The sequence below is a fragment of the Ptiloglossa arizonensis genome, chromosome 6 (assembly GCF_051014685.1).
Source record: "Ptiloglossa arizonensis isolate GNS036 chromosome 6, iyPtiAriz1_principal, whole genome shotgun sequence".
Taxonomy (NCBI): Eukaryota; Metazoa; Arthropoda; class Insecta; order Hymenoptera; family Colletidae; genus Ptiloglossa; species Ptiloglossa arizonensis.
This window is the reverse complement of record NC_135053.1, coordinates 9,725,187-9,741,779: the sequence shown is the minus strand read 5'-3', so window position 1 is coordinate 9,741,779 and position 16,593 is coordinate 9,725,187.

Here is a 16,593-nt window from a genome sequence, read left to right as displayed (position 1 = left end):
CGAGAGATTTTGTTCGTCGTGGTATCTCTCAACATCGAACATTTGTATATGCGTTATAACATTAATCGTGAATAGAACGAACTTTCGATAAAAATTCCATTATATTCTAATTCGTTCTTTTTTTTCTTTTCTTTTTTTTTTATTATACACGCTTCTTGCGTAAAATTCAAGTTGAATAAATTTCTATATTTGGAAAATTTTCGTGTAAAAGGAGTTTCCTTAATATTCGTTCTCAAGGTGTACGTAAAGCTACATGTAAATTGGTTGCGAAGTTTGATAACGTTGGTTTACGATGTTCGATTCTATTCACGATTAACAATGCTTGTTGCACATTTCGTCTGACGTGTGTACATGTACATTGAATCGTAAATTCGACGTAAACTTGTAGGTATAACTTCTATCGTTCAACAAGGTACACGATGTCTGCGCACGGAAGAAACTATCGCGGTAGAACAGTTCGACCTTCTAATAAGACGCTCGGGACTACATTCGGAGTGTGTTGTTACAAATGCATATATTTTTTCTATTTAAAATTTCACCGAAGTTAATACACTCGGTGGCCGTACAAAATGTTCAAGGTATCTACGCGATACTTAAAAACAAATCGAAAACTTGTATTTTAAGACTAGTCATTATACAATAATATTTATTGTTGTGTTCCAACGTTAATGTACTATGAAATTTTGATTACACTTTTTTATTACATTAATGTACTGCAAATAAAAAAGTTTTTGTTTTCTATTATATCAATGTAATAGAAAAATGTTTGCGTCTGTGAAATGTGTCTACGTGACATAAAACGTGTTCAATTTGTCTTCTTACAGTAAGTGTAGCGTTAAACATTCTTCGATTCAATTGTGAAATTATAATTATTTAAATTGTTATCAAACGATATTTGAATGCGTCGGACCGTAATGTGTGTATTGTCGACAACACCTTATTGACAAAAACGCAGCAGATTGAAGGTAATTTTAAGAACTTATTTACACGTCATCGTATCTTCCTCTTCACAAATGAATGTCACTTATCGGTAACGTACAAACGCGTTATTCGCAAATGAATATCGACTTTCTCGAAATCTACATACACGTTCACCAAAAATGAGTCTTCAATTTACAGAAATCGTATTTACTTACGTAAAAACGTATATATACGTTCGTCATAGATGAGTCTTTAACGTGCGCAAGAACGTATCTATACGTTTACCAGAAATGAGTCCTCAGCTTATCGAGGACGTATATATACGTCTTTCATAATGAAACGGTTAAAGGAGATTTTATGCTCTGAATATAGTCACAGTCTTTGCCATTTGAGCCAACAATCGAATCGATGTATCGAAACATTGGTACGCGGACTCTCGTCAACGATCATTCGAGCGGCTAACGAGTGTACGTGCAATAACCAGGTGTGAAGAATAAGAAATGATCGATGCAAATCGATGTTGATTAAACGACATTGCTGGGCACGAATCGATCGTTGATCGACGAGCTCCTAAACGATAAACGACTTAAACAATTTCTTCCGTAAACAGGCATCGACTTATAAATGTTATAAAGGTATCACAACTCGGGCGTCTTATCTTCTATTACATAATGTTCTGTAATATGTACGTCGTTATCCTTTCATGAATCGCAACGTTACGCACGATAGATATTCGTGTCGACGAACGCAACAATTATGGTCGAACTGTTTTCATTTCCCGTTCGTTAATTTCCCTATACGAACAATAGCGTGAATACATCTTTTCTTTCGATCATTGTTTCATTATTACTACACATGTACGTCGAGCTTGTGGGCAACTTTTGCGTGTTTTCGATACTATCGACCTCCGAACCGGAATACAATTTTGTTTAAAACGTTACTTTAACGTATATTCGTTCGATCGCTCGTCGTGCTTTCACGCGTGAATCAAGATTGCCGATACATCGACGAGCTCGCGTTATTTCAAATATCACTTAAGCGTAATTAATCGATACTCTCGTTTAAATTAACTATCGATTTTTATAACAATTTTCATTATGTAGTCAATTTTCTTTCATAAAATTTCAATTATCAAGGTTTTCAATAACGCAAATATTTAAACATTCGTAGTTTCTTTCCGCTCGACTTTTAATTATTCTTTCGATGTCTGCTTTTTGGTATTTTTTGTTCACCTCACTAGTCGACGGTTTTGCTTTTACAGGGGATTCGAAGTGCCTGGTGAAGTAATGTGCTTCGAAGAAATCAGCGATTTATCTATCGGTGGAGTATTTGCACACTCGGGTACTCGGTGATTCGAATCGGTTATAACTCGTTTTATCGAACAGAGTCGAGTACACGATCGTTCGAATCGAAAACGGAATTCGTTTTTACCCGAAACGAACCGAGCACTCGAGATTATTCGACTCGAGTAAAAATTCACTTTATCGAACAACAGATTTGAGTATTCAATTATACGATTAATAAATACATCGTGGAGATCGATCGTTTGAACAAGTTCGAAAAAATCCGATCTATTCCAACAATTTAAACATTCGCTACCTATTCGAATCGAAACGATGGATTTTCGTTGGAACGCGGAAGGGTTACTAACGATTTCCCCCGGTTCCTCCTGGTAAAACGAAAATACACTGCAAACTGTAAGAGATATCGAGAAACGGAAATATTTTGGAACACACGTATTGTGTACTGATGTATTTAACATACCTTGTCCCCGTTCATGGCAATGATAACAATAACAATAATAATTTGTCACGGTTACAAAAGGTATTCTCGAAATGTGTACATATATCGAGAACGAACGATTCAAAATGAAACATAACGAAACAAAATTTCCGAAAAATCTTAAAACCACCAATAAATGCCGCAAAAAGGTTGAAACAAATATCGATTGACTTGATCTCCTTCGGACAGATCAAAAATATTAAAAATCATTCGAACGGATCGAATTTTTCGAATGATTTCCGATGATGTTCCAGCTATTCGAATTATCTATTCGATTCTTCGACACGATTCGAGCTTAGCTTCGTTTGGTTTTCTTTTCTTTTTTTTTTCCGCGAATGAGGACTAATTTACATCGTACCTACATGCGTGCTTATATCATGCTTGCGTGATAGAAATTACTATACATACATTATTATATAGACCCTGGCATTTTTCTCAATGTGTTCCGCTCTCATTTCTTCTCCCTGTCCCTTCTCCCCAGTCCCTCTACTCACATACCACAGCGTACACATCGACGCTTGGGTCTTCGAGAACGTAAAATTGTAACACGCAAATAAATATACGGACAATTGCTACACGATTAGTTCTGTTGTACACGGACAAATGCTGTAATACGAGGCGTTACTATAATTACACAATACGGATGCGCCGGCAGATGTCTGCACACGACGAACAACGTTCGCTATAATTGAATATTAGACGCTGCTAATGAGACCTCAACGCTTATCGTACCGTTATTGAGATTCTTTTCTTTCCCTTCGCGGTAGGTATAAATAATTTTCATTTAAATACGCGTTAGCGGTGCAGGTATCATCTCTTTGGTTCGTTCGAAATCACGAAGGAGTACGCGAACGACGGTAAATAAATTACAAAAAAAAAAAAGAAAAAAAAAGAAATGGTACATTAATGGGAATAGATATTCGCGTCGTTTTGAACGTTGTTACTTTGAAACAAACTTAGCCAGCCGAGCTTTCGATCGGTTCAAAGTAATGCAGAGAACGCGAAATGTACAGAAAGAAAGTGAAAATTTGTTCGTTACGCGGACGATAAATAAATTGCGAAAAAGGCGTCGATTTATAACGCACGAACAGATATTCGTATCGCGTTGCTGGTATTTTTTTCTCGAAGGAATCGATAAACACGATTTGCAATCGATCGATTTAAAACCGTGCCGAAAGCGCGAAGATTTATTTATCTTAAATGCAAAGAAGAAGTTGGTGCTTTGTTCGCTGCGTTGACTTTCTCTTACACGGACGATAATGTACCACACAGAACGGAGAAGATTCGTCGAACCACGTTCTCTTTTTGTGTTCTCTTTGCGTCACGAATGTTAATCGATCGGATAAAAAAACATGATGCAACGGAGACTAGATTTCCAATGCCGCGTTACTTTATTTCACCGTTTCTCTCATTTCGTTTCACTATTTCCGATCGTAACGTCGACTCGAAATTGTAGTTCGCCCACGATTCGCGTAGGATCGTCGTTAATTAGCGGCGAACCGTTAGACGGAAAGCAGACGTTTTATACGTCCGTATTTCTCGCCAACGTTGCTACGAAAGGATCGGATTATGTAACAACGATTAGCACTCTGATAAACACTTTCCGGGAGCATTAACACGTTTTTTTCTTCAAATAAATCGCTTCGATTCTCGCGAATTTCGCTAAGCAAACATTTCTGCTAGAGATCATTGAATTAAGAATCTCAGCCACTCCCTGCGAATATCGCGTAATTGCTATGCACGAAATCTAATTGAAATACGCGGCTGAAAACGTAACCGCAAGCTTTCAACATTCTTGCGATCTTGATAATATCGTTGGTTTGTAAATTTAGTTTCCTCGCACGATTTGGAAATTATTCGACCATCGAGTGGAACGATATCTATACGAGCGTACCATTTTTATCGTTTTCTAAACGTCATTCGGCGTGTGGACGCCTGTTTCGTACGCTGCGCGCATCCCTTTTACATTTTACAACCATCATCTTGCTTCGATCCTAACAGTTTAGCACGAACACGTATATAAATATTTAAATAAGCAACCAAGTCTCGGATTCTTGCATTCATTTATCCCCTTACGCATTCTCGAGTGCGTTGCCAAAGCAGTGCACACGCTTCCCATCTCGATCCACGATCTTCGTTGGATCTTTTCCCTCGTAAGTACTGTTCGGAGACGAAGAGAATGGTCCTTGGATGAAACGCGAATCTTATTGGTCAGAATTTTGTACTCCAAGTTCGTAGTGTTCATTGTTAAGCGAGACCTACGAAAGTGTACCGTCTGTATAATACTCATACCAAGCCCATAGAATAGAAACCACGTTTTTTAACGCGCACTAACTTTAAAAATCTGTATTTTTTATTCGTTCGATTACGAAAAATGCAACAATTTTTTTTATATTAAAATAAAAAATTAATATCATTCATCAATCGACTTGCAATTATTTATTCGAATTCGTTGGTTACACGACTTTAAGAATTATAAGAAATTATGTTCGAGCACTTTCTGTCCCGTGACTGGGAAATTTTAGATCTATTTTCTTCTCTCCGGGCAAGTGTATATTTACACGTATAAAGCGTACGCAAAAGTTTGCGAATAGACTGGTACCCGTGTACTAAAAAATGCACCGAATTAAAATACGGATACGTCGACACACGCGTAACACACATATACTGTGCACGGCTCGCAAGAAGTCCCGCGAGACGGCACAGTGGCTCGCTTTGCACTATCCTGCTCGGTCCCGATACGTTCCATCTTATTTCTTCGTCGCTCGACCCAATTAGTACTATTGGTCAAACGATACTGTTACTCGGACGTCGCTCGACCTAATTGGTACTATTAGTCGGTCTTCGAGGGCTCGCGACTAAACAAAACATTCTCGATGCTGTCCACATTCTTCTTAATTCAGGTGACATCTTCCCAACTCGTCATAGTACGTTCTGGCCAATGATACACTTGCACTCTGACCAATTAGATCTGCGTTCCTTCCGCGAGACTTTTCGTCAACCGTGTACAGTACATATTCGAGTACACACGAGGGAAGTCGGTTCACAAACGGAATCGAAAATGGATTCCCTACACCTTGTGATCATCCTCACGGGACCATTCTCGTCACCACTTGACAGTACCTTGATCATCGTTTTCGCTTCCTCGGCGGATTCTCCTCGATTTCAACGTTTCGATGCACGTTCATCGTTGCGAATCGATCCCGCGTTCGAGGCTCGGACGGTTTCTGATGGCCGTCGTTAAATACCGCCCCTTTAATTTCAATCGATCAGAATCAATGTCCGTAGGAAGTGGTCGCGCAATGTCATGGGTAGCCATCGCGTCACGAGTGTACACGGTTTCGAGCGAGGTAACATTTTCTCGTTAGCCCTCGAAGATTCTTCGTTCAACGCTGTGTCTACAATTCATCGTGGAAACGACTCTCGCTGGTAATTAACGTTAATTGAGATTACTGTTACGACGATCTATCACCGCGACGCGAGATAATATCGGGTTGCCGCTGGGAACTCTTGCCGGATTCGTACTACGATATTTCGACGATACTTTGCCGCCTTGCGAGCAAGTATTTACATTACCGGTAATTATTCTCGACTGTACCATTTGAAATTACTCGGTACGGAGTTTAATTTTAAGCTCAAGTCGGAATAGCTTCTCAAAGAACAGATTGATCTCCTCCTTTCGCGGATTACTACTTCTTTAAAGGTGTAGCCAACATTCTCGAAAAAAGAGCGATCTGTTAACCAAGGAATTATTGCATATAATATATACAACGATTTTTAATTGCTTTCATATCTAAATTAAGGTAAACCGAATCGGGTATTATTCGTTCATAGCGATGGTACTCCAAACGGAGAGAAATATCGATAATATTCGGTAGAAGCATCGATTTAAAGTATTTCGTAAATTAATCATTTTTTCACTACTTCGATTCAATAATTTTCTTTACGTAGAATTTCCATTAAGAAAAAACAATGCAATTGTTTTTACAAATGTAGTAATCTTTGAATCACTCATATCCTTCCTTCGACATCTTTTTCCAACAACGCTGATGTTAAAGTCACGATCCGAAACAATTGAACTTAAAGAGTTCGTCCAATTCGAAAACAGACGACTTCTCGAACGCGTAGAAGATTACGTGGCGCGTTTCGATCAATAAAAAATCGATAGTTTTGGAAGAGATCTCGAAGAATCCCAGCTGCGACCCAATTATTCATCGTCACGACCCGACCCTCGAAAACAACGATGGCGACGTATGACTGTTCGCGATCCTCCGCGCCTGTGCCACGACGATTGCACGCTTAAAAGGTACTTACGAGACTTACGAAGACGTAAAATAGCATCTTTCGCTCTTTGGGATTGTTTACGCGAGTTTTATGAATTAATAAATAGTCGAACCTTTCAGGTACCTATGTGCAAAGAACATTCGTTAGCGAGAATGATATTGCGTGGGCGTTGTTAAGCGGACTCTGCGCAGTTCTGAGCTTTCCGAATCGGCGTCAATGAGAGAACACTGCCCGATCGATCGACTCGAACTGTCGTCGCGATCGGTGACACACGCCGGAATCTCTTCCGGATGAATTTTCTGCGTAATTATCGACGCGAATTTTATTATCGCGGTTCAATCCGCGGGAATGAACGGGGTTAAAAAACGGTCCCCGTTATTAGCTATACATTACTTTAACCCTCTGCCGACGAAATACACCGTTCAAAACGATCAGACGATCCCCCTAGAAAATATCAGGGACGAGTATTATGTATTTTATACGTTGATATTCTTATCGAATATTTACACTAGGTGTATCGTAAAAAGGATACGACTTACGGCGACGAATTCCAAACGGAAGAGTAAAATTTCTACTTGAATGGTTCTCGTTGCAAACGTCTGTTCGCTAATTTTGCTAATTGTCCGCGAACGTTTTCGTAACGTCTTACGAATCGCGTCAGTCTTTGCTGTCGACAGGAACAGTACGCGACGGATGTTTTTAATGGTAGTCTCTACGAAGACAGGCGGAGGGATCGATATCTGTATAAAAGTGATTGGATGCGACCAAATTTAACAGGAACAATTTTTACGATACGTTGAAATATCGTAGAAAATACAACTACCTCGAGTGGATTTATCTCGTCCGATTACTCTAATATTTCTTTCCGGCTCGATCGGTTTCCATGTATTGCGTACGTCTCGATGCGAATGTTTATATTTGCGTCTATTCTCGGCTTATTATAATACTATTACACCAAATGGTTTGTCCCGTTAATAAGAAAATAAATGAAAGTTTTTGCCTTCTCCGATGTTGCGTCCGCATTTCATATTCCAACTTTGCGCGCGACACGTTGAAATTTCTAAAGTATTGGATACTTTGACATGTCGTAGTCGCATAAATAGGAAATCCCCTGATTATTTTGAACGGTATATCTATCGTGTGCCCGGCAGAGTGGGGTCAGTTTGACCTCGATAAAATAAAATTAGACGAAAAAGTACACTTTAGCTAATTAAACGTCCGACTCGAGTTAATCCTCGCTGTAAGATCGACTCGTTGCGAAACCGAACAATCGTCGATACACGATTCAAGCCCGGTCGGAACGATTTGAAAGTACAGTATACACACGTGGATCGTTACATATGTAGATCATTCTGACCCCAGCCAATTCTAAAGAATTACATTATCTTCAGGCAACATTGTCTCCACTTCTGCGCGACTACCGTCGTTAAAACGGACGTAAACGTTCGCGAAATAAATTAAACATACATACCGCAGAAAGTGCGCGCGCGTGCGCGCGTTACTAAATCCCTTTAACAACTACGCGGAACCACTTACGATCGGTATTAGCGGTTTGATCGCGGATATTAGAAAACTCGAAAAAACATCACGACGTCGATACTCTACTACCAACGAGTACAAGATTCAACACTTTCAAGTCCGCAATAAATAGCGTTTAAATTATACAGCCGAGCCTAATTTCTGCGAATACAATATGTATATGTATATATTATATAATAGCTACGGTCCCTAGGTATCATACTTTCGGAATGTATGGAGTCCACGATTTCTACTTTTTTTCATCACTTTCGAATACGAAACGTCTAAAAAGGAGAGAAAAGAAAAAAAAAAAAGGAAAAAAAAAAAACACATCGACAAGTGTCGCGGATCGATCATCGAGGACGTCTCGCGCGATGGCTTCGTCGCCATTTTCGTCCTCCTTACCCTCTTTCCCCCATAGACGAGGATCTCGTGTCGTGTATCGGAAAGAAAACGGAACAATGATATGTCTAATTGTACATGGTTGCGAGACACCATCGCGATTTGTATCACTTTCGACGTGGAGCGTCTCGACGCGCCGCATCGTTCGAACCCCAAAAATACGTGGAGTCGTCTTTGTCGTCGTCGTCGTCGTTGTCGTCATCGTCGTCGTCGTCAGCCATCGATGGATCATGATTCGCATGGTTGCGTGCAATGCGACCCGCGCTTCGAAGTTCGCGTAATCCCGTGTCTAGACGCGCGTCTGCGGCAGGGCGGTTTCGCGTGAAAAGCTCGTACCACCGTTTTGGTTCGCTGGTCGTGGTTTTACGGAACGGAAAACGCTTGAAACTTTGCTACTTGGACACTTAAACGTCTCTCTATGGACAATTCACCTCGGTCTAACAACCCCTACCCCCTTCCCAGCCCAATCCCCCTAGCGTCTGTTATTCAGAAAAAGTATATCACGGACAGAGCGAGGCTACACGGTAAAAAATAATTTCTCGGGTGCTTGGAAAAATACCGTTTGTTTCTTTTTCTTTTTTTCTTTTCTGTTTTCTCTTCTCTTCGAAACTGGCGCCTACGTTAGTGAACTGCGTTGGTGCCCGGTGCCGTATTCGGCGTCGTCTCGCGAAGGACGGATTCGGGATCTGTTTTCTTCTTTTTTTTTTTTTCGTTTTCGATTACTTTCATTCAGATGGCAGGTTCTCGTGTTTCCACTCCCTCTTCTCTCTCTCTCTCTCTCTCTCTCTCTCTTTCTTTTTCCCTCTCTCGTTTCTTCACTTCTCGTTAAGGACTCACCGCTACCGCGTTTCTGTTCCGAACCGAGCACGAGTCTCACGGTTCACGCGGGGTTCGAAGCTTGGCAAGCGATGCGCGCGCGATGTGGACACGACCGTTTTTGTCAGGTTCATTCGTAGTCTTTGGATAGATAGATAGATAGATAGATAGATAGATGCGTGTAACTCGACGTCTTTGGCGTTCGTCGTATCTCTCGTCCGTTCCCTCGAACGAAGGAACGATCTCACCCCATTGTAACACGTTCGCGACCGAACGTTTCTACTACGGACTCGTTGCGGAAAATTTCTCGGATCGCTCGTTTAGTTCCCGGCTTCCGGACGGAGAGTTCGCCAGGAACCGTACTCACCGTTTCACGCGCACGATTCGCGAGAGTATACTCGTTCGTATTCTATTTCTACCCCCCCGACCCTCTACATCCCCCCCTCTCACTCTCTCTCTTTCTCTCTCGTGTCGATGTCGTCTCTCGTCATTCTCGAGGTGCGATTCAAACGATCAGGAATCGGTCGGTGTTTTTGCCACGTTCGGTGCTTCTTCGTCATCCATTTTGCGTGGTTTCGCAGAACAATGTATGTATACATTTATACACATGTATGTATATGTATACGTATACACATATACTATTATATACATATACGTATAGTAAAAAAGAAACGAAAACGGACTCGTTAGAATAATTCTCTAGTTACAGTACAAAATATCTGATTCACATGTACCTCTCTCCCGCTTTACGACGTTACATGGTATTCATATATATATACACACACATGTATGTATATATACACATATATAAATATATATATATATCTATATTATATATATATATAATACATATTTGTATATATACCTGTGTACGTACACATATATATTTTACATATATATAAATATGTATACGTATTATATATATATGTATATATATATTTTTTTCCCATATTTATATCGATTTCTACTATTCTTACGCGAATGTCGTTCTCTAGTGTAACTGTATAACGCAACGTACTGCCTACTGATATGAGTTAGTTCACTTGTAAAGCACTTTTAAATTCAATCTAAACGATTCATCGATCGCGAGCGAACCGGTCCCACGGCGGTTCTTTAGTAGAATTGGCTACGAGCGCAACGACCGATGCGTCGCGACGCTGAACGTACGTTTACACGTCGTGTGTCTTTTGCTCGCGGTTTTTCGTTACCTCGGGTTCTTCGTCGTTCGACTTGTTCGGGAGTCGCCGCGATCGCGATACATCGACGTTGACCCTTATGGTCCAGGACACGACGAAACAATTCGCGGAGTCGAACACGCGACGTCGATTCGTGAACTCTCCCGTCGATTCTCGATCTCTCGTCGCTGAACAATCCGCGTCGCACACTTTGCCTAGTTTCTCTCTCGTCTTTGGCAACGAACGCGCCCCCCTTGGCCGGTCTCGGACTGTTTCTTTTTTTCAAGGATCCTCTTCAGGGTCCTTCTAAACGTTGGTCGTCGAAATTACGACTTCGATCGATTTTCAAGAACGGTATATCGCGCGGAATTCAAAACCAGTTTCGCGAGCTCGTCTCAGGACGAATGTAATTTAATTTTTTTGCGATTAAATTGTTATCGACTCGATACACTAGACGCTTTATCGACGAAATTGAGATTCCCGTTTCCGTCGAAAAATTGCATCGAGTTTCTAGAATCGATGGATGTTGTTCAATGAAATTACAAGTAGGAATTTTGCTGTACGATGACAGAACTTCAATAGTATAACGTTCGAAGATATTAAACAAATACAAAATTGAGATTCTCATTTCGTTGGACATTCGAAACGAGGTTTGTGACTGTGTCGAAGTAATGATTTAAAAAAAATTCCAATCGGTATAAAAGAAGTAGAGAGTTTGGTAGTCAATCGCAGTACTTCGCCAATGGCGTCTACGATCCATCGTTGTCGAGCGATTCAAGATTCTGACGAGACGGAGATTTCGTCGACAACGCGCGATTACAAATCGGAATCGAGCTGCGCGAACTGGTTTCGAAATTCCCTTGCTTCGTCCAATGAAATTTTACGCGCGAGATTCGCTCGTCGACCAAAAATGTAATTTCCGTATTCGTCAGAAGTAAAATGGCGCGGAGAAAAAGTCCCGAACGAGCCATCCGGGAACGCGACGTAGAGTGGTTCACGTTTTAATCGCCGTGTGCGTTTCGTTGTCACGCATTGAGCCTGGTTGACAGGTAGATAGACGATTTGTGACCGACGGTTAAAACGTTAAACGATAGCGGAACAAGCCATGCGCGCAGATTTATACGAAGATCGTGTTGCTCGATCGCGACACCGAGCTTATTTTTCTTACGGGTTTCTGGTCTTCCGGATAACGCGGTCTCGCTTGTTTTTTTCTTTTCGTTTTCGTACAAAAGTAGCAAAAGCTTGGCCGCGAGATTGCCGAAGAAATTTGTTTAAACGGGCGACGATGTCCTGTCGAACGACACCGTTTAACGGTGAGCATCGAATGAAAATTGTGGACAATGTGAATCTCGCCAAGTGGACGATAAACGCGTTCGCGCGAGTATCACTTTCTCGGTGTGTGTTAATTTAACGCGTTGTACGATTCTTTTTGGGACCAATCGACAAGGATCGCGCGATCGTCGGTCCGATTAGCTATGCATTCATTCCTCTTTCTTTCGATCGTTCTCTTCCTCTCTCGCGCACACTCGTACACAGATACACTGTTCTCCCTCTCTTTCTTTCGTTCGTTCTCTCTTTCGTTCTCTTTCTCTCTCTATCTTGGGCAGTACAACTATATTGTTTAAATTGTAAAATGATATGTTAAGTTAAGGTCAAGCGAATACGTTGCCCTGTGAGAGGCATTCGAGAGCCTTCGTTTTTGTTTTCCACGTCGGTAGTCATGGTTTTCGATTCTCGAATCGGTTGAAAGTTTACGTCGTCACGAGGGACTGAGATTGAAAGGTGGATCGGTAACGGTGAACGAATTCCCCCGGGGGGAAAGAGATATCGGGGAATCGGGAAAATGTTCGCGAAGCGAGCATACTGTCTTCTCGTTTCTTTCTTTTGTTTTTTTTTAACGTTTTTTTCTTCTCTCTCTCTCTCGTTCGGTTGCATTTAAGAAGTAAAGGGAACGCAAATGAATGGTAATAAACGGAGCCGTCTGTCGCTGTGCTCTCTCCGAATTCGCAAATGTAAGGCCTCGCTTGGGTTTACAACTTAGGCTATACTTTCCGTCGTTTTCAATGATCACATCTAAATGACTCGTCGCGCGGGAACCGTCGCGTCGGAGACGAATTGACTACGCATTATTTATTTTTTTTCCTTTTCAAACTTCCATCCAACAATGTAAAACAAGCTATAACAAATAGTCCAGGACACGCTCAAAGGATCCGAGGAGTTCGATTACTTTGCTTTCTATTCCCTACCAGGAAAACTTACTCAGTCGCGATCTATATGTATCAGTATAGTATTTTATATATGTATATATATATATTTTTTATCGACGATTCTCTAACGAGTCGGAAATTCGGTGATATGTTCGTGGATCGACGTATTTCGCGAATTGAAGCGGTTACAAGTTTTTACTCTACGAGTGTGGCAGAAAACGTTTGTCGAAGCCGTCCGCTCGGACTCGAATTTTGATTTCTCAATACACCTTTCCTACTCCGCGTGTTCATGTCCTCGAACTTTCGTGGATAATTGCGCTCTGAGTCCTCGTAACATTAATAAATCGCGGTCCCCTTTCCTGTTGGAGCGTTCCATCGGATTCGGTCGCGATCTGCTTCGCCGAGATTATGGAATTTTCCTCGAGATCTCTTTGGAACAATTTTAAACTACACCTCGACTAACTTCCATTCGAAATACATACGCGTTAATTAATCGCTCGGCGAGCAGCCACACGGTTCCCCCTTTCACCTTCTCCATCTCTCTCTCTCTCCTCTTTTCTCTCTCGAAGGACGACCGCAAACGCTTTCCAGGACAATTATCTACCTTAAACGACCTGCTCGACAACCCCTTAACGACCTAACGATATGTATCAGAAGAGTGACAACCCTGAAACCACATTACATTTGTCTCCTCCCCCCTCCCCGTAACAATCTCTCCTTACCCCACCCCCACCCTCTTCTTTTTCTTCTATCCTGTCTCCGATTCGGCGACATACTTTCGGAATTTGGAACCACATCGCGGCGTCGTTAGCGCGCGAAACATCCGCTTCGATGAATCTCGAAGCACCGATCGAAACTGCGACGATGACCAACCGGCAGATTTCCATCGGGCGATCTCACTGACCGACGAGCTCGCGTTTTACCGTTTCCAGCGTTAAGAAAGGGACACGTCTCGTCGCGCTCTGAATTTCGTGACGGTCCAGTTCCTACGCGGACACGGGGCAAAGACTTTTTCTTCTTCTTCTTCTTCTTCTTTCAGGGCGTCGTGAATTCTCGCTTCACGGTGATGGAATCGGCTCGGCTCGGTTAAGACGATTCGTTTCGCTTGGATCGTCGAACGACAACGTGGATCTAACAAGAACGCGACTCGAGCGATGAATTACGTCGTCACGGAAGAACTTCTCGGCGAAGTAGAAAAGCTCGCGACACGTTCACCGCTCATGACCTCGTGTACGGATATAGCGCAGGATTGTCCAGGGGGACTGTGAGATTCTTACAGCAATAAATTTTTCACCGTGTATTTTAAGGTCAGAACGTGTCTTAAGTTTAGAAGAAACTTGCGAATCGACCGAAGAAACGAGATACTTCTCGCGCGGTACGACTCGAGCGATACCGAATCGCGTTTAGGTCAGCGGAGAGTGAACGTGTGTACCAGCTGCTGAACTTAAACGGTGTACGGTATTCATCGAAACGAGAAAAATGATTTTTCTCCTTTCGATGATTACCGAGTGTTTCTCGTTCGTTTCGACGTTTACCGAATGTCTTTCGTTCGTTTCGACATTCACCGTACGTTTTCGATTTTGCTCGAACTCGTTCGCACACCCAGTAAAACGAGAAAGGTGTTACTTTCTCGTTAGAAATTAACGAGAACGCGTTCGTCGAACAGTGAGACGGACCTCGGCGGATAACAAATCGTTTCGCACGTTTCGCTTCACGACGAGCGATTCGCGGGCGATCGCGAGTATTATATATTGGGTCGCGGGGCGTACCCGAGTTCGCGTCTCGACGCGAATCGCCTCGTCGTCGGGAAGGAGCGTCGCGTTGTCAGGACGGTTTTTCCCGAACGCGTAAAATGATACGCGTTCAAATGGCGATGGAACGAGATCGTGTACCACCGGCTCCGACCGATTCTCTCTCCTCCGTGGTTCCACGTACACCCGTGGAAATAAAAAAATAAAGAGCGTGCTCGCTCTCGGATGCAATTACGGCGATGACGAAGCGTTTCTATTAACCCTTGAGTAGACGCGTGGCAGCCTGTTGAGTTCTCGATTTGCATTTTTTTTTCTTTTTCTTTTTTTTTTTTTTTTCAAATCGCGTGTAAATACGATCGTTCATTTTTCGTATTTCTTTCTTCTGTAAATAGCGTATATATACGATGTGTGTTTAAATTTAATTAGAAAATAGCCAATCTATATCGAGCAGCGGAACATAATGTATTTGAATAGGGGTCTGGTAAACCTCCTCGTGCCTACTTAAAGGTTAAACGCCGATGCGAAATTAGCTGCCCGCGCGCCGGTAAGTTATACGACACGACGGTTAATTCGACTACACGGTTCAGTTAACTTTCTACCACTATACCCTTGCCACTTATTTTTCCATTTAATCACCACTCGCCACTATTAACTCGCGGATGCGTATAATAAATGCCCAGTGGTTGCGACGAGGATAGCACGGATTGCTCTGAATTCGAGAAAGCTTTCGGCCGACAGAAGCCGCGTGGGACTGTAGAAATATCTGCGGGTTCTACGTGAAAAATATCAATCTTTCTGAGAGTTCTCTACTACGAAGTGTCTCGATCACCGTTGAGAATCACGATATCGATCTAACTTCTGACTTGTATAATTCTTTCTTCGATATTTCTTTTTTTCCTTCTTCCCCTTATTTATCTTTTTTCTTCGTTTGCTTTTTTCTTTTTTTGTTGTTTCACTTGTCGTTCAATGAAAGAGAAAAACCTTCGTCCCGTATCGAAAGTGCCGCGAAGGATATCATTCAACGGAATCGTTCGGATCGTGAGAAGTATCTCAAAGGAACACGCATCGATGCGGCAGCTCTCTGTCTTCGAAAGTGCTACTTTTAGTAGAAAAACGACGAAGCGATAGAAAACTATCAGGCAGGCTCGAACAGCTTTGAAGATAGTGAAGAAGCGTTTTTCCTGGGATTCAGGACTGCGGGTATAACCTGGGGTGTTCGACGTTTGAAAATCGGGACGAGACTTAACACACGGTACGATTACAGCATGACTCGACCAACGGGAAGGCACTTGGGCAAATTACGTGCCGAGTTGGCCGTCGTATCTAGCACGCAGGGCACACCACCGTTCGTGTATCCTCTGTCTGTATCTGCGCCACTACAAAGACAGATCGTTTAAAAGTTTCTCTCCTTACAAGATCTTTAAATTCTTCTCTACTGCTTAATCCTATGATATGTTCGCATTCGTTATGTATATATATAAGATTATTACGTAGTACTCGATTTTTCTTTCTCCTTTCTCGCATCCCTCGCGCACCCGCGGACACACACACACGCGCACGCACGCAGCACACACTCACGCCCCCCCCCCCATGCATACATAAGACACACGCTCGGTCTCTCTCTCTTTTTCTCTCTGACGTTCACTGTCATTCTCGTCTAGGATATTAGACTCTCCTTAACAAGATACATAATTTAAATGTATATGCTCGCCGTTCGCGACGCGCCAATGATAAAAC